This window comes from Lepidochelys kempii, chromosome 4 (genome assembly GCF_965140285.1).
Source record: "Lepidochelys kempii isolate rLepKem1 chromosome 4, rLepKem1.hap1, whole genome shotgun sequence".
In the NCBI taxonomy this organism is placed as follows: Eukaryota; Metazoa; Chordata; order Testudines; family Cheloniidae; genus Lepidochelys; species Lepidochelys kempii.
In genome coordinates, this window is record NC_136383.1 from 112,716,792 (window position 1) to 112,735,771 (window position 18,980).

General features: G+C 42.4%; 1 long non-coding RNA gene across 1 annotated transcript in view; it reads left to right on the forward strand.

Moving 5' to 3' along the window:
* Positions 1 to 13,305: 13,305 nt before the first annotated feature.
* The window catches only part of LOC140910740 (uncharacterized), a 227,340-nt gene continuing 221,665 nt past the window's right edge, over positions 13,306 to 18,980 (forward strand). Inside the window, exon 1 of the long non-coding RNA XR_013635644.1 lies at positions 13,306 to 14,125. This is a non-coding gene — a long non-coding RNA (uncharacterized LOC140910740). The remainder of the gene's footprint in view (positions 14,126 to 18,980) is intronic.

Consider the following 18,980-nt stretch of genomic DNA (forward strand, 5'->3'; position numbering starts at 1 on the left):
CCAAACTAAGGGCTGCCATGAAGCTCCAAGCTGAGCAAATCTGCCAATAAGCGCAAGACCCACCAAAGTAGAGAAGGAACTTTGTCACAACAGATACTAAGGGTGTGACCTGCCTGTTTGTTGCTGGGAGCTACAGTAGCAAAACATTGTGAGGCATTCAGAGTCACAGGATAAGAGGTGACACAACCTCTCACTGCTCTGGATTGCACTCTGTCACACTGGGTAATTTGCAAAGAGGGGAATAGGAGGTATTTTAAGATGTATTGGGTAGACAGTTTGACTGTGCACACCTGGATTTTTATTTTGGGGGGGGAGGTTTGCAAATGGTGACCATTTAAAAAGTGGCTGTGTTTCTTTAGGTGATGCACATTCATGTAATCAGCCTGAGCTGGATTATCGTTGAGCCTGACACAGCCACTCAGGAGAGTAAGGGTACATCAGACTCTGCTCAGTCCCCTCTGTGACCTTATCAGTTCGTAATTCTGGACATGGTGGGAGGGTCGGCAGGGTCCACAAGTCATTGTTCAGCCCCCGTGAGCAAGTGGGAGGATGAGATTAGAGAGGGGTGAGGAGTGGGTGGAGCCCTAGCTTTGCCATCTTCTCCCAAGCATGCTAGCCAGCAGAGCGTGGGGAGAAGTGAACTGCACCCTGGAAAGGGCTGTGGTAAGGTACCTTTCCTTCTGGGGTGCAAGAAGAGATCGGGGAGGCGAGTCATGATTCCTGTCCAGGATTGCTGCACCAGGGGCAGTGCAATGACCTGCAGCCCCTTACGCAGTGCTTAGAGCAAAGGCTGACTCTAGTTCTAACAACCAACGGACCCGAGCTCTAGGAAATTATCAGGGCACACTTCTTTATGATGGGCTCAGGCTACTTCCATGTATGAATTTACCAATAATTGTAATTTCTCCATTGATTAAATTGGACCTTTGTGGATATTCAATCATCAGAATTCAGTTTTGAATGACATAATGATATCGTTTACTTATAACAGCAAAAAAAGTGCCTGCAACTATTGTGCCACTCTTCCATATTTCACTACCAATAATAATAATAATTATAATTATTATTATTATTAATAAATAAAAACGGGAAAAGGTTCAGAAAGCACTTCAGGGTACAATTATTCTCTGTAATGATTATTGTTATATTATGTATTATTGTTTGCAGGCACTGAAATGTAGTCACGCAATAACTAGCAGCCTGCTCAGAAAGTATATGAAAGGAATTGATTAAATAGATCTAGATAAAAAACAAGAAATCAAAGCACACTGCATAAAACCACAAGTCCATAAACTCCACTACAGTGGAACTCCCCTGTAATGAATTCCATAAAAGTAAAACTCGGCAGGGCTTCTCTTATATTCCTACCTTATTTGGTACAGTGCTTGAGTCTTACACTGTTCACAGTAAATGAAAGCTATCACAATTGTTGCAATTGTCTACGCCTTGCAAAGAACTTTCAAATAGAATTCCTTACAGGTTAGCAGATAAAGTGGTGGAGTAATTTGATTTATAGAGCTCTTTACAAAGACAATGTGAACTGAGGACATTTTTAGGGTGTCCTCCAAACATTTTTGAGGCAGATGCTGCACATATCATTTCCGTGCAAAAGCCTAGTCTGCGCTATACGTTGAATCATTATTGTATTTCTTAATATAGTGCTATTGGAAAATTTGAGAGAAGTTGGAGAGGAGGAAACTTGGTGTCTATACCAGTATCTGATGCTTAGGTTCCAGGATATACTTTTCTAGAACGATAAAGGAAAAAATGTAAACACTGAAGATTGATCCAAACTACATTTTTGATCCAGATTTATGATTTTCTAAACTTCATGGATGCTTAGATCCAGGGTTTTGCTTCAGGACTATCTCTATTAAAACCATGGTTAATATGAGTAGCTCTGACTAAAATCTTTGTTCTATCATGCAGGGAAAGAGCACATAACCAGGCAACGCATTTCAGGAAAATTATTCCAGAATTTTTCACAATGGGGTTTTGCTCCAGAGCCTCAGTGATTATTATCTGAACTAATCTTTTGGGGATTGCCCATTCCTAAATTTGCCAGTTATAATTGTATTGCAGAAGCTAAAACATTTTCTGAATGAGATTACATATTTTCTGCAGATAAACAAAATTCTGCCTCTCATAAATATTTCATCAGGAATTGAAAACATGTGAACTTGTTTTACAGATAAGATGCTACGGTTTTAGAAAAAAGAATAGCTAGAAGTTGAGTTTCAGGAAAAATGACAAGGAATGAAATTCAGAGTGAATTAAATTATATCAGTTTAAGTAAGAAGAAAATGGAACACTATGCATGCACCTAAACTGCATGTACAAATACCACAATTATATGTGCAAATGACCAGTAATTAGATGCTTCTAGTAATAATTAATATGATAATTAACTGGCAATGCACATATGTATTTTACCATATCTGTATATTGAATTACATGCACAAATGCATATTTATATGGTTTATATTTGCATAATTACAATTCTGAAAACTTGACCACTACTATATGTGCATCTACGTATATCATATATAGATAGACTATATATTGTAATATGTTTTTGATGTTAGTATAGAACAATATTTTTTTCACTAATGTATGTGTATATGTATCTATTTATCTATACAAACACACACCTAGACGTCCACACACGGAAAAAAAATCTCAAATTATCTTAATTTAAATTTGAGCCCCTGGATAAAAATTTATATTAGAGCAACTGTTCGGCCTTTTTGGTCTTTCTTGACATATTACCATTGCAGGTAATAGGATGCACTTTGTGAAATCTCAGCTTCCAGAGTCATGGGGTTAACATTTAATCCATAGTTCTCACTGTTATGGGCTCTACAGGGAAATATTAGGTTGTCACATATGCTGTGCATCATGCGGCAGGAGTTAGTGTGCTAGAAAAAATAATGTGGTTGCTGAGTTTCATTGACTCTACTCTTGCATGCTTAATTATTTGTTATAAAGTCCACATTAAAAAAAATTACCATACTAGTCTCCGTATGATAATGTCCAAAGGAGGCCAGGTAACTGAAAGTTATTGTAATCTCTAATGTTTCTCTTTTCCCCTGTTTAAACATGCATGTGACTCCCATTGGCAATTATCCAGGCACACAGAAGGCTATAATGTAGGTGCTGTGATGGGGTGCATTGGGCTCTTTGAGGCCCCCTGCTGGAGGCCTTGTGATCCTACCGTACCCCACCCCAGGAAAGGAGCAGTGAAGGTAGGTCATAGAATCATAGAATATCAGGGTTGGAAGGGACCCCTGAAGGTCATCTAGTCCAACCCCCTGCTCGAAGCAGGACCAATTCCCAGTTAAATCATCCCAGCCAGGGCTTTGTCAAGCCTGACCTTAAAAACCTCTAAGGAAGGAGATTCTACCACCTCCCTAGGTAACGCATTCCAGTGTTTCACCACCCTCTTAGTGAAAAAGTTTTTCCTAATATCCAATCTAAACCTCCCCCACTGCAACTTGAGACCATTACTCCTCGTTCTGTCATCTGCTACCATTGAGAACAGTCTAGAGCCATCCTCTTTGGAACCCCCTTTCAGGTAGTTGAAAGCAGCTATCAAATCCCCCCTCATTCTTCTCTTCTGCAGGCTAAACAATCCCAGCTCCCTCAGCCTCTCCTCATAAGTCATGTGTTCTAGACCCCTAATCATTTTTGTTGCCCTTCGCTGGACTCTCTCCAATTTATCCACATCCTTCTTGTAGTGTGGGGCCCAAAACTGGACACAGTACTCCAGATGAGGCCTCACCAATGTCGAATAGAGGGGAACGATCACGTCCCTTGATCTGCTCGCTATGCCCCTACTTATACATCCCAAAATGCCATTGGCCTTCTTGGCAACAAGGGCACACTGCTGACTCATATCCAGCTTCTCGTCCACTGTCACCCCTAGGTCCTTTTCTGCAGAACTGCTGCCTAGCCATTCGGTCCCTAGTCTGTAGCGGTGCATTGGATTCTTCCATCCTAAGTGCAGGACCCTTATTGAACCTCATCAGGTCCTGTCTAGAAAGGCTGCAGGGAAGTGGCCAATCAGAGCTCAGCAGGCTCAGTTAAAAGAAGCTGCAGAGTCTGAGCAGGTCAGTTGCTGCCTAGGACCAGAAGGGTGAAGAAGGACTAGAAGACTGTGACATTCCACAGGTAAAAAGTCTGGGAAGAAACCCTGCTGAAGCAGAAATAGGACTGGGAAGCTCTCCAGGCAAAGAGGCCTGGAAGAGAGAATCCTGACTAAAAGAGGGGGCTGTTACAAGCTCTTCAGGCAAAGAGGCCTGAGAGAAGACCCTGAGAAGTCAGGACTGCGGTCCGAAGAAGGTGATGGGACAGAGTGGGACGGAGCCCAGGGAATGCAGCAGCAGCAGCAGGAGCTATAAAAGAAACCAGCATGTGGCTGCTATTTGTAGGGTTCTGGGGTTGGGAACCAGAGTAGTGGGTGGGCATGCGTCCCCTGCACCAGCCACTGGAGAAGTGACCTAAGTCCCAAGGAGGGGATCAGACTGCATTTAAAAGGCCAAGAAAGGGGCTGGGAGTTTAAACAGGCCCAGGGACTGAAGACCCTGGAGAGAGCCAATCATTTGTTGGACTGTGTTACCCCAGAAGGCGACTGAAGTTAAGAAGTGAACTGGCTGGAGAGCTGGGAAAACACAACTGCCAAAGGCAAAGAGTCTTCAGGGAGAAAGCCCTGGGGGCACTGCTCTAATCTGTAACAAGGCAGAAGCAGACTTAAAGTCAGCCCAAAAGGGGCTGAGAACTAGGCCCAGAAAGAGGGCTGCAGACACCAACAAGGACACAGTGGTAATCCTTGTTGGACCCAGAAGGAGTTTGTTCATGCATTTTACTGTGTCACTTAGCTAGAGTTGCCACCTAGACAGTTTGGTTTTTGGTTTCTGTGTCCAGGTGCCATTTAGGGTTGCCAGTTTTTGGGCGAAAATCCAGTCAAAAAGGGGACCTGGCATTGTCCAGTCAGATGTACTGAGTGGACACCAAAAGTCTGGTTACCATGGGGTAGGAAGAGGCGCTGGGTATATTAACCCACAGCAGCCCCTGCTTAACTGGGGCTGCTTTCTACCTGCAGGCAGGCTCCTTGTCAGGCTGCAGCAGCTCCTGTCTCAGCCACAGAGCAGAGGACGCGCAACTGGAGTGTGGGGAGGCAGATGGAGATGATTCAGCAAGAAACGGGGGGGGGAGTGATGGGGGTGGGGCCTTGGGGGAAGAGGCGGAGCAGGGGATGGGCCTCGGGGTTCCAGTTACCAGAAATTAGAAATGTGGCAACCCTAGACTGAGCTGGAGAGCTCAGCCACTGAAGACCCACCTGGCAAGGTTAACAGCGGACAGGGGGCACCAGGAGCTGAGAGAGTGTAGGTTCACACCTGACTGACAGGAAGAGCTCACAAGAGGTGTGTCCCCGCCATCACAGGTGCACTTTCTGGTATGATTGGCAAGAAATGCATTATGTTATAATGTAAAGGTAGGCCTAATCTGAAATCCTAGATCCGAAACATCTCTGAACTTGTGGGACCTTCACATCCAATTTCTGTAGATTCAAACAATTTAAAGCCAGAAGGGGCCATTATGGTCCACTAGTCTGAGGAGAAGTGTGATAGCCCTTATTTGTAGCGTAGGCTACCCTCTATTTCTAGAATGGATCAAACCAGGGACATGATCCTGAGAAGTGCTGTTCATCTGCAGTCAACTGGAGTTATGGGTGCTTGGCACCCCTCAGCAGCAGGCCCCCAAACCCTACATCTGAAAACCTAATGCTTGGAGATGTTCAGATCTACATCTATATCCAAACCTAGGCCCTAGTCTCACAATATGATCCATCTAGGCAGCCCCATGCAGCACTTCAGTGGGACTCCACAGCAGCACTTCGATCTGCCTGCACAAATCAGATTGCAAGACCAGGGCTCACATTTCATCCCACCGATCGTTGTTCCGGAAATCTGATTTACAGCAATGTACACATTTCTGACTTGTTCTTTTAAAATATTTGAAGCCAAACTTTGAAAAATGTGGCATGTAGCTACAATGACACAAAATATATCTACCTGAATGTATTACTGGTGTATGTGTGGCTATGGTATGTGGGGAGAGTGGAAGGATATTAGCTGAGAGTTTTAAAATTTTGAGACCAGTCTGTGGCACGTCTGTGAAAATGCAATGTCTCTTCAAAAAATGGTTTTAGAGTAGCAGCCGTGTTAGTCTGTATCCGTAAAAGGAAAAGGAGTACTTGTGGCATCTTAGAGACTGAGAAAGCTTATGCTTAAATAAATTTGTTAATCTCTAAGGTGCCACAAGTACTCCTTTTCTTTCTTCAAAAAATGTGTTCCTGTAGCTAAAATTTCATTGGAAGTGTGTGCAATTCTTTTTTCTTCCCTGGGACAGAAATTTCAGTGTATCTTTTCATTGTGAATTTTCAGGCTTTGAGCTGGGGCTGAGTTTTGTCCAGGGGGATGTCCACTGATTCTCTCATTGGCTGAACCAATCCCATGTTTTCAGGAGTGTCAGCAGAAGCCATTTTGATGTATTTAGCTAGGCCTGTTTGGGAGAGGGAAGACCTATAAATGCTAGAAGCCAAAGAGGGGCTAAAAGCCAAAGAGAGCGTGCCATCTGTCAAAGGCAGCAGATGGGGATTGCAGGCTAGTTCACTCCTCCTAAAATGACAACAGGTGGTTGTTGTCTAGTGGAGGATTATTCTAGCACCTGTCTGGGGGATGGAGATTGTGACGATGGAGGGGTAGGTTAGGAGACTATATAGGTTTAGCTATTTGGGATATGCACCCAAATTTTTAGATGTCGATTGAAAGCAGACCTTAAACTGAGGTTATTCCATCACGAGCACCATATGTATTTTTTCCAGCATTGAGGCCGCTTCAGTCTGCGATTTGATATGTAGTGTTAGTTTGATGCCAGACATTGCTATTTTTTGTATTAAAAGTCATGTTATTCCCCTTGTCTTAAAAGCAGAATAATAATTAAGGAGACAATGGATCATTATTTCAGTATGACAGTCACAATTTATGCACTGTAACAAGTAAAAAGTATCAATTTATGGGCAGGTATTTCACTAAAAGCATGGCTTGGACTACCCAACTAGCTTGAAGGAATTATTATTCTAACATTTATATTAATTGTTTTCCTTTAAAATAAATCACCCTATATGGTATGTATTTCTTTTTCTTTATTGGTAATTTACAGGTTAACAGAACTGGTAGAATAATTCTCCAACAAATAACTGCATTAAAAAAGTGTTAGGTAATTTCTGGCTATCCTAAATTACAAGGTTTTTATTTTTCTTCCAAGACAGCTAGAGAAACAATCTGTAGAAGACTCTGTTGCTATAGTGCATTATAATTCCTCTGTGCATATAAATTTGGCATGAGATGCTCTCCAGAGCTTATGGAGTATTTTTTGGTATTAATTTTGAGAAATAAACTTTTGATGTATTTGTCATTGATGTATATCACATATTATATGGTGTCCTGTTGCATTGAGAAAGCTGACTTCAATCTGAGTAGCTTATTGGTAACACTTTGACTGCAACTGGCATGAAAGGATGGAATACAAGGTTTGTTTGTAGTGAAAAACCATAGGTGGATGCTTTCAGATTTGATTGTTACTAAAATAGCATAGGATCACTATGGTATGTACCATGCAATACAATTTCGATGAACTGTTTAGCACAGAGCTGCGTAATGCTAGTCTTCGGTTAAGATATCCTTGAGGACAACGAGGGAAGAATATTTTTTTCCGATCCACCAAGCTTAGCATTTAGAGAGAAGAAAGGAAAACTATAAAGTAAGATACGTGGTGTGTCAGTCCAGAGCATGGTAAATGAAAAGAAGTCTGAAAAGCTGAGAAGTAAAAAGGTTAAAATCTATGTTTCAGCAATAAGCTTTGCAGAAAGTGGTTGCTCTGATGTGGATTAAGCTGTACACTGACCTTTCAAAGAATAAGCATTTTTCTCAGCTGTCACTATATCACCGCACAAAGCAAGCACTATCATTAGGGAAAGTATCCAGGCTGGCAGACTTCGAAGAGATTGTGTCGATGAGTCATGACCCACCAATTCAGCAAGTAAAGTGAAGGTTAAAACATATATATTATAATAAATTGACCTAATAACTTCAATTATATTGCTCCCTCAAAAATTATTTGAAGGGAAGATGTGAGATTGCTCTGAGTTAATGTGTTCTTAAGTATTTTTAAGTAGAAGTGGGTCTGAACCACTCCCTGGATCTGAACGTACTCCCAGTGTGTGTGTGAGTCAAAGCCTGGATCTGGATTATGAATTTGGTAGCTGATCCTAACGTTATATTGGCCTGCACTAAAAACCCAGAAATGAGCTCCCTAGCAGATTGGGTGTGAGGAGTTGACATCTGGATCTGACATATAGATATAGATTGATGTAGCTTAGCTATTTTTGAGTCCATCATCATTATACCTTTTTTCTTTTTGCATTCTTACGTACAAAACATTGTCTAATGCTTTCTCTGCCAGATTCTCAAAGAGCTTCACTAAAATTATTAACTAATTAAATGTCATAGCATTTTGTGACCTGAAAAAGAAGCTCTGGGTAAGCTCAAAAGTTTGTCTCTCACCAACAGAAGTTGGTCCAATAAAAGATATCACCTTACCCATCATGTCTCTTTAATATCCTAGGACCGACATGCCTACAACAACAATGCATACAACCATGTAAGTCTTGTTGTTCCTAGTTTTTAGGGACAGAGGTCAAGGGCTACACCTTCGAGTTGCCATGAGCCCTGGGCAAGTGGTAGTGCTTAGTTGTATTGCCCCCAGGAGCAGATGAGGGACCTGCTTCCCTCTTGCTCCAGGGGAAAGTAATCTGTGCTGCCTGGCCTTTTGGTATCAGGCGAAGTTAAGGCTCCCCCACCTTACTTCTGCTTATCTATTGCCCGCCCAATTTCATGCAGTGGTTGAAGTTGAGGTTTTCTTGCTCACAGACCCGCAATGCTGGTAATTCACACAGCAGATTAAGAGGGCACTTAACACCCCATTATTCCCCTGTCCAGTGCATAAAACAGCTCATGATTGAGCCCTAACATCCTGATCCACACCCAAAGAAGTTAGTAGGAGTCTTTCTATTTCCTTCAGTGGGTTTTGGATCAGGCTTTCAGATATATCTACATACACTGCAGCTGGGAGCAAGCCTCCCAACCCAGATGGACAGACTCACCCTAGCCGGGCTTGAAGTAATGCGCTAAAAATAACAATACGGATGTTGTGGCTCTGGCTGGCGCTCAGGCTGTCCAGCCCACCCAACCCCATAAACTTGAGTGCCTGAGCCACAGTGTCCACACTGCTGTTTTTAGCGCACTAGCTCGAGCTCCGCAAGTGCAAGTCTGGCTGGCTGGCCTGGGAGGCTACGCTCTGAGTTGCAGTGTAGACATAAACTCAGTGATTTGGCCAAAGTCACTGGCAGCCTGTGATAAGGCTAGCAATAGAACGCAGATCATTTGCCCCCTACTCCTGTCCTTACTTATGCAGTGCCGCTTTTCTGCTATATAGGCTGCCCGCGAGGACCCCTGTAGTGAGAAGCCTGTCGGAATTGACAGTACAACCTGATTTCTGGAAGTTCAAGAATCCAGATGTGAAGATTTGCTCTGCATTTCCACTTGGCATCCAAAGTCTCAACCTTGGTCATTTAAAAATGAAACAACACATTAAAAAAATTCCCTGTGGCTTTTTTTTTAAGTTAAAAGTTATCCATCCTTTTCATTCAGTAGACGTGTATTGAATTTCTTAGAGTTCATCTGTCTTAAAGTGAATTTTTAAATGAAATTGTGCAGGACTTTCCACTGAGACTAAAGGACTAGAGGTGGTTTCCAGACACTAGAGGACACTTGGGGAGTGTGGCCAGCACGTCCCACAGCACACGCTGCTTCCCGCAGCCCCCATTGGCCTGGAATGGTGAACTGCGGCCAGTGGGAGCTGCGATCGGCCGAACTTGCGGACTCTGCAGGTAAACAAACAGTCTCGGCCCACCAGCGGATTTCCCTGGCACGCTGCATGCCAAAGGTTGCTAATCCCTGTACTAGAGTGATGGAAAAACCCCTTCTGTTGCTGTAGTAAGGGTCGACTCTACAGACATTTCAAGAGGCAGGAGCGAGATTGATGAAAGAATTCTTCCATTGACCTAGCTGTGTTTACGGTGGGGTAAAGTTGACCAAACTAGGCTGTATAGGCATGACATTTTTCACAGCCCTGAGTGATGTAGCTAGGTCAACCTAAGGTTTAAGTGTAGACCATGCCTAGGAATAGGCCCTTAGGGCCTGATCTAACTCTCTCTGAAGTCAATGAGAGTCTGTCCATTGACTTTAATGGGAGTTGGATCAGGCTGTTCGGTAGCTAGGAAGCCAAAGGTACAAAGGCAGCCTCATTCTGTTGGCTAATTTAAACTGCTGGAACTATCCCCTAATTTAAGCATTAACAAGTGAAGTAAAATAACAGGTAAATGGATTCCATCTGAAAAGAATAAAAGAGGGGCTTCTGGAAATTCAGTCCACTCAAAGCCTCAGTGCATGTCCTCACTGCATACTTAACACTGCTGATTGGCACCCAGGATAATCTAGTTCAGATCTGAGCAGGCTCACTACAAACTAATATTTGAATGCATTCAACCAACTGCATCCACAATGGAGCTGCACTCCCTTGTCTGTGATGCTGAGGCTTCTGGGATGATATGCCTTGGTTCTTAGAGCTGCATTAAGCTGAGCTGCTCTATAAATTTTTCCCAGTGAACTGTGGGAGAGCTTCTCTGTCCTCCTGGGTACATGGGGTGGAATTGTGGGAAGGCAATGAAAGAACTATCAGCACTCAAGTGGTTTAGCCTGCGTTCACACTGCAAAGTGGGTTACTGGGCCAAGTGTAAGCAGCTCCCACACGTTTAGCCTTCAGCCCCAGACTGGCCAGCTAGCTTGGGTGTAAAGTTCCACCACATTTAGGTGTGAGGTTTTCGTGTGTGGATGAGAGTTGGATTAGGGGCCGCACTCAGGTAAAAGCTTGAGTTGAAGTGAAGACAAACCTTCAGACTGTCAGAGCAACAAACTGCATACAGCATTATCCTTTGCTTTCCATGATTACTCCAGCTCTTGTTCGACCGGAGAAAGCTGGTTAACTGTTACTGTTAATGTTCAGCCCTCCATCAACAGCCTCTGAAAACATGTCAGAAGTTTCCACTGGTACAGAAAATACAACACAAATAAGCACAAATCAGCTTCGCCTATCCAACCGTGTTCACAAAACCCAAGATTAGTCGAATCCCTTGTAAATCACTGCTAGCCAAACCACTTCAAGTATGTCACTCAGGTTATGCATGCTAGGAAGTGCACGCTGCTGAGAGGAATTTAACACTTGACTCAGTTACCCAGTTTCCTTATACAGTATGGGAACATTTATTGATTTGGGTGATATGATCAGCACTTTTTTCGTTGCGCATATTTGAAAACCACAATAGGAAAAAAAGGCAGTACAAATTTCAGCGCTTCAAAATGAGACCAAGGCAAACAAAACATGGAGGAAAAACTATATATATGTTTATGCTAGTCACTCTCCTTACAATGTGCAATCAAGTCGGTATTCAGTGGGATTGAAGGCCTGAGAGCACTTTGTTAAATCAAAAATTGGCATAAAGCTTTATCCATGTATTATTAAAGCACTGAGAGGAAGGGGAAAATGGCCTTCCTTATTAATTTATTTTGTTCATTTTAGTCACACTCTCCTGTGATCAAGGGCTCTTTCCACTGTGGACTGTTAGCAAACTATTTTCCGTCTCTAGTCACGTGGATATTTATCACTGAGCCTGGCCAAATATGGGGAAAAGTTTTACTGCAACATAAGTTGGTTGTACTCTTGATGATCTAGTGCCAAAATATCCTACCCCTTAATAGTCCATACTTTAGTATGATGTTGAGACCCGTAGCTTTATCTGCACACCTGCTTTCTATCTGAATCTGTGCAATTTTGGTGTGCCAAATAGTGAATCTGGGACTCTGTAGGCACGGAGCACAATCACAGCTACGCTAATCATTGCTCTCTTCAGCAAATGTGGGACTGCGCTGCAAATGCCCAGCCCCCCCTCCCAGCCCCCAAGTTGGAGTCCAATACTCTATCTGCCCATATATGGTGGTGCCTTCTCTGATATCCCTGCTTGAGGAGCAGGGACAGCCTGGCTGAGTGATAACTGTAGAGAAACAGTGGGGGCTGAGTAGCCCCCAGGACCAGAGCCCCCTGACAGCCCTCTATCACAGCTTATGTCATATCTCTCTCTTATTGTGCAACATGTTTAGACCATGAGTCATTTCCTATTTGTATATCCCTCCTTTGCAACTGACCACTGTAGCCAGTAGTTCAATGGCTTTGTCAATAGCACTTTTAGGCTATTTTTTTGTTCTCTCTGGCTAGGTTTCTCCCCCACCTCCACCTTTGGGACACAAAGGGCCTTTACGTACGTATTTATGTAGCACATAAATGTAAAGAATCAGAAGCATCACACAGAACAAAATCAATCACCACTTCTCTCTAGCAGATATGGTTCTTTGTGGACATTAAGTGCAATTGTCACATGGAGTTAGACGCGTGAAGTGAGGAGTCCTGTCCTTGTGGAACTGTGATTGGTGTTTTGTCACTGTGCTTGGATTTGGGAGTTTAAGTCTCAAAGCCTCCCCTGCTCCCCCTTCAGAGTTTCCACTGAGGTAGGGCAGCTTTAACTTTTGGTAGGGCTTAATGGGACATGTACTAAACAACAACAAAGGTTTTTAAGGGCTTGTGCTAAATAAGCATGTTCTCCGGACACAAGACACTGGTTACATTTGCTCCTCAAAGAACTAGTCTAGCTCAAGTGAGAGCGGCCACACTGTGAAACATTCGAACTACACAGATTGATTTGATTAGCACTTGATGAGGTGTGCTACCCTGAACTCTTGGTGCATCCCCATTATGTTCCTAGCTTAGGCATCAGCAGCATCAAGCTTCAACCCATACCCCTGATGGGCCAGATAGTTCAAGTTTAAAGCACCACTTAACTCAAGCTGGAGATTTTTGCAGTGAGATTAGAGGTGACGCTCAAGCTGTAACTCAAGCTAAAGACAGACCCTTGCTTTACGTTGAGAAGGATAATGGTAATATAGCTCTACTTTTGCTTATGCCTCTCAGGCCTGGGCTACACTACCAAGTTCAGTTGACATAAGTTGCCTTGCATCAACCAATCTATGCATGTGTCTGTACTCAAATTTGTCTTCGCAGATGTAAGCACCCTGTTACGACGATGCAGACAAGCACCTCCCCAAACAGCATTGTGCCATGATGGACATACTGTGGTTGATGCAGTGTGACTGTAGACTTTATGTGACCTATGTTGACCCTAACAGTCCTCCAGCAGCTGTCCCACAATGCTAGACACTGACCACTCTGATGATAATGGTGAACTCCACTGCCCAGGATCACAGAGACTGGAAGCCACTCGCTCCCCCCCTAAAAACACCCGGTGTTTTTTTGAAATGTCTTTCTCTGATTGCCCAACTTGGTGAACACAGTTAGTAGCTCTCCCTTGTTGTGGGCAGCTGCCCAACCAACCTTGCTGACTACATGATCTAGATGTGCTCCTGCCTGGAGTAGACAGGAGGTATTGGATCACCTGAGCCACTGGGGATAAGGGACTGTGCAAGCACGGCTACAGACCAGTTGCAGAAACATGGACATCTATGAAAGGATTGCACAGGTGATGCAGGTGAAGTGGTACAACAGGGATCAGCAGTGGTGCCACATGCAAGTGATGGAACTGTGGCAGGCATATCACAAGGCTAGGGAGGCCAACAGTCAATCCAGTACTGAGCCACCGACCTGCTGCTTTTACGACAAGCTGCATGCCAAACTTGGCGGATACCCAACTAGTGCCCCATGGATACTATGGGAGAGCCCGAGACACAGACCCCCTCCCGTGAACAATGAGGAGGGACACACAGCGGGGGAGGCCTGGCTATGCTGCAAACCAGGACGTATTGGAGACTCCTCCTCAGTTTAGCAAGTCTTGTCAGCCAAGCACAGATGAGCCCAATCCAGGAAAAAGGAAATTCAGGTAAGTGGATGCATGCATTTTCCAGTACAATGTTTAAATGTAAAGATGGTACCTAGACATGCATCCGATAAAGTGAGCTGTAGCTCACGAAAGCTTATGCTCAAATAAATTGGTTAGTCTCTAAGGTGCCACAAGTCCTCCTTTTCTTTTTGCGGATACAGACTAACACGGCTGCTACTCTGAAGCCCAGCCCAAGTTACCAAAGACACGCGTCAACTTTTCATTGCATTACTCATATGCAAAGAGGTAGTGGTACAAGAAGCAAATCATAGGACTTGGAACAAGTCCTGTGTTAGTGACCCCACAATGTGAAAAGATTTGTTGTTTTCCCTGTTGTCTTTCCTTTATTTACTTTCTTACTTACTTTAGGTGATTTTTTTCAGTGATTCTTTGAGGGATAAAAAATGTAGAGATAGGTTAGTGCATTCTAATCTTATGACCGTCCTCATAGTCTATCATTAGGCTTGGCAGAATTTGATTTTTTTAAAATAATTTCCACAGATAATATTGATTGTTTTTAATCTTTTTTTCAATTTTTATCAATTTAAATTTTCACAGTGGTGGGGAATTAATGGGGGTATTCAGACAATTTAATGACAGTAGATGTTGAGATTAAAAAAGTGAAAGGTCTATCACTGTTCAAACACATTGTCAGCATCATATATCAAAATAGAGAAAGTAAATAGCCTGAAATGAAACTTCAGCAAGTTCTCAAGCAGTATTTGTCTTTGCATGTATGTACATTTTGATTATTATTAAAGGAAATATTTTTTGTTGTTTTTTGTGCGTACAATGAAATAGATATCAGAAGGGTAGCTGTGTTAGTCTGGATCTGTAAAAGCGGCAAAGAGTCCTGTGGCACCTTATAGACTAACAGATGTATTGGAGCACAAGCTTTCATGGGTGAATACCCACTTCGTCAGATGCATGCGACGAAGTGGTTATTCACCCACGAAAGCTTGTGCTCCAGTACGTCTGTTAGTCTGTAAGGTGCCACAGGACTCTTTAAAAAGAAAAGGAGTACTTGTGGCACCTTAGAGACTAACCAATTTATTTGAGCATGAGCTTTCGTGAGCTACAGCTCACTTCATCTGATGAAGTGAGCTGTAGCTCACGAAAGCTCATGCTCAAATAAATTGGTTAGTCTCTAAGGTGCCACAAGTACTCCTTTTCTTTTTGCGAATACAGACTAACACGGCTGTTCCTCTGAAACAGGACTCTTTGCCACTTTTAATTAAATAGATGTTCGCTGACATTAACTTATAAAAATATAAACCTTTCAAGATTATCTATCATGAATAGTTATAGTTATGGCAGTCACTAAGAACACTTGCTCCATACTGATCCATGTCTTTGATGTTCACTATTTGTTTATTTGGCATCCTCTCACTGTCACGTCCAGCGTAAGATCCTTCCCTTAAAATTTCCATCAGTCTGATGTTATTGTCACGGTTTTGCATTCTCTGTGGTGTTGAGTCTAAAGATGGTCTAAGTTTGGACCTTATACAACACAGTCCTAGTGCTTCCTTTCTTCTATTCAAATCCAAAAAATGGGCTTCTTGAATGATTCTTATGGGCCATTTAGAAGAACAGTTGCCAGAAACTGTTGTCAATGTATTAACCTTAGATATTTACCAATCAAGGTGTCCCGTAGGTTTGATAGATTCTGGGTTTAAAATCTTTTATTTTCAGTTTCTAAATAATTGCCTATACTTATAGATTCACGGAGGATGAGATGCTTGTGGTTCTGCAGCCTGAATCTAGTTTTTACTGGACTGTCTGGTCTTCAGTCCCAGTAAACAAGGGCCTGGTCATCATATTAAGCCTGAGCATTGCTGGAGGTGTTCAGAATCTGTAACACTTCAGGGGAAAGCTGGTTTGCTTTTCACTAAGGTTAATAGCTTTGCAGAACTCAGAAAAGCATTCACAACTGTTCTTGACTGAATCATCATAACAGCAAGCAGATGCTTATATATAATCATACCTTTTGGGAACTGTCTCAGATCACTTGTCTGCCTCAAAGGATGTTTCTCGTCACTACTCATCTGAAAGACATAAAAATGACTCAGATGGCTTTCATTTCTACAAGAAACAGTGTACAATTCAGGATTCTTTTGTTGTTTACACATTTTAAGCAAGAGGCATGAAAATGGCACTTATTTATGTCAGGAGTGGTTTCTTTTGTGGAAATGAATAAAAACACCCTCCACTTTTTATTTATTTATTTATTTTGCTAAATCAAATGTCAGTTTGATTTGTCTCATGGGATACATTGAGCTGAAAGGAGAATGCATCTACAAATAATGCTTTTCAACAGAGTTTAAGCACCTTGATACACAGCATACTACTAGTCAATAGAGCCAAACAAAGAGAATAGAATGGGGCCTTAAGGTAAAATACTTCTTTAAATACTAGTGTACGTATGATTACTCCCAGCTGCCCAAGTTAAAAATAAAGTAGCTAATCAGTTTTTTAAAGTTGCACTTGCAATAATGACAGGTTTCAGAGTAGCAGCCATGTTAGTCTGTATTCGCAAAAAGTACTTGTGGCACCTTAGAGACTAACACATTTATTTGAGCATAAGCTTTCATGAGCTGTAGCTTATGCTCGAATAAACTTGCAATAATGTTGCCCATACTTCCTTTCAACCATCCAGGCAATTAAATAAAGTTAACTCATTTTCCTACCCTGCTTGTTTGCTGCACTTGTATCTAGAAAATGCTTAGGAGCAGATATTGACACAAACATTTTGCACAGAATATCAGACTGGTCCACTGGCTTTCTGGAATAGTTTGTGAAAAAGTTTCCCCATTTTTTCACTGTACAGTATGGGTACTTTTCACCATTAGTATCAAAGAAGTGACTCAGTGAGCTGGAATCAGAACCCAGGAATCCTGACTCACAGAGACTGATTCTCCATTGCTTGCCCTTCGGGTGGTCAGTTACACCAGTGTAAGGGGATTGTAAAATGGGTATATGATGCTTCCACATCAGAGAAGTAGTGCTTTATAGTCACTTAGCATTTGTTTTTCACAGATGTAATTGGATATACATGGTGCACAAAAATGGGAATTGGGCCCATAGTCCCCTGCTCAGCTGGCTAGACCACATTCCCTTCCAGACATTTAAATATTGGACTGCTGTAAAAAGCAATTACAAAAGTTAGTAATAATCAGCAATCAAATGGAAAGGCGGGGCTGCTCTGACCATGACTAAGGATCATTTTTATTGCCCATCATTTTTAAAATTTACTCCATCTTTCATTTTGTTGCATTGCCTTGAAGTGAGAAGTCTTATAGGTGGAACAGGCTGACGGGCTTTGCTTCCAAGTCCGATGCATCAGGAAAGGTGATGTAGTCTTCTTCAAGAGTATTCCTTGGACTTACTGCCCTCTTCCTGACCATGACTCCATTTCAAAGAGCACATTGGAATCGATGGGAAGACTCCGACTGTCTTCAGTGAGCTTTGGATCAGTGCCTCAATTTCCCAATGTGTAAAATGGATACAGTACTCACATACCTGCTTCACAGCGGTGTCACAATAGATGACTTTACTCATGGAAGTTTGTAAATACAGCTGAGCGCTTCAGATCAGGCACAAATTAGTATTCTATTAAGTGGATACTAGAAATCTGGTAATTCAACAGTTGTAACAATTCCATCCTTTCCCAGATACACACAGAGGGAAAAGGTTAATTTCATGCATTGAAAAGAGTAAGCTTCATTAATAACGACTCTTCTCAGTGGAAGTAATTACTTTTGGAAGGGGAGATATTCTTAAACTCTGCCACAGGTTAACTTCCTTGGGCCTTGTCTGTAGTGGCAAAAATGGGACATGGGGTTCACTACTGGGGCAACTGCAGAATAGTCATGTTCAAACATTATTGCCACAGTGTTGTCTAACCCCTGTAAGGGTAGATAAGACAGTGGTAAAAAAGCAGTAACTCTGTCTACGTTAGGCTTCCACCATTGCTAGTGATTTATGGGTTCCATTCCTGCCAGTGTCGATGCAGTGCAGAGGCTAAAACACCACACTTGCAAATATTTACGTATGTGCTGAATTATCTTCACCCGTATGTGCAGCCTCGAAGTCTGTATCGATTGTGATCTAAATGACTTTCCCAACTAGGGTGACCAGACAGCAAGTGTGAAAAATTGGGATGGGACCGGGGGTACTAGGCTTCTATATAAGAAAAAGTCTCAAATATCGGGACTGTCCCTATAAAATCGGGACATCTGGTCACCCTAGTCCCAACATCACAAAGCAACTCGGTAAGAGAGCTGGGATTAAAACTCAGGTTTCCGGACTCCCAATCCTTTGCCCTACCCACTGGACTCAACATCCTCCCTTAAATTTTAATGTCTGGTTTAAGGTAGAAGGCTTAGCCACAGCACAAAATGAATGCAGGAGACTTAATTTTCACAGGAGTTGAACCTAGACTTAGGCATTCACTGCCAGGTGAGATAAATATGACCACTAACTGCAGCACATTCAAAACTAATGCCCCTATTCAGCAAAGCACAGAAGAAGTGGTGCTTAAAGTTAAGTATGTATTTAAGTGCTTTGCTAAATCGGGATGGGCTGCTGAATTACTGTCCAAATGCAAAATGGATTGATCCAAGATAGCTTTTCCTCAATAAGTTCATCACCTACACACACAGGTCCCCTCCATCCCCAAACTATACATTAAACAAGCTTTATGGAAAATAAGTCTCATAGGCTCATAAAAATTAAGGTCAGAAGGGACCATTATGTCTCGTCAAACAACTCTGATTTTGTTCTTGAGTTTGGTTGATAAAGATAATGATGTAAATGTAATATACTTGGACTTTTGTAAGACATTTGAGTTAGTACC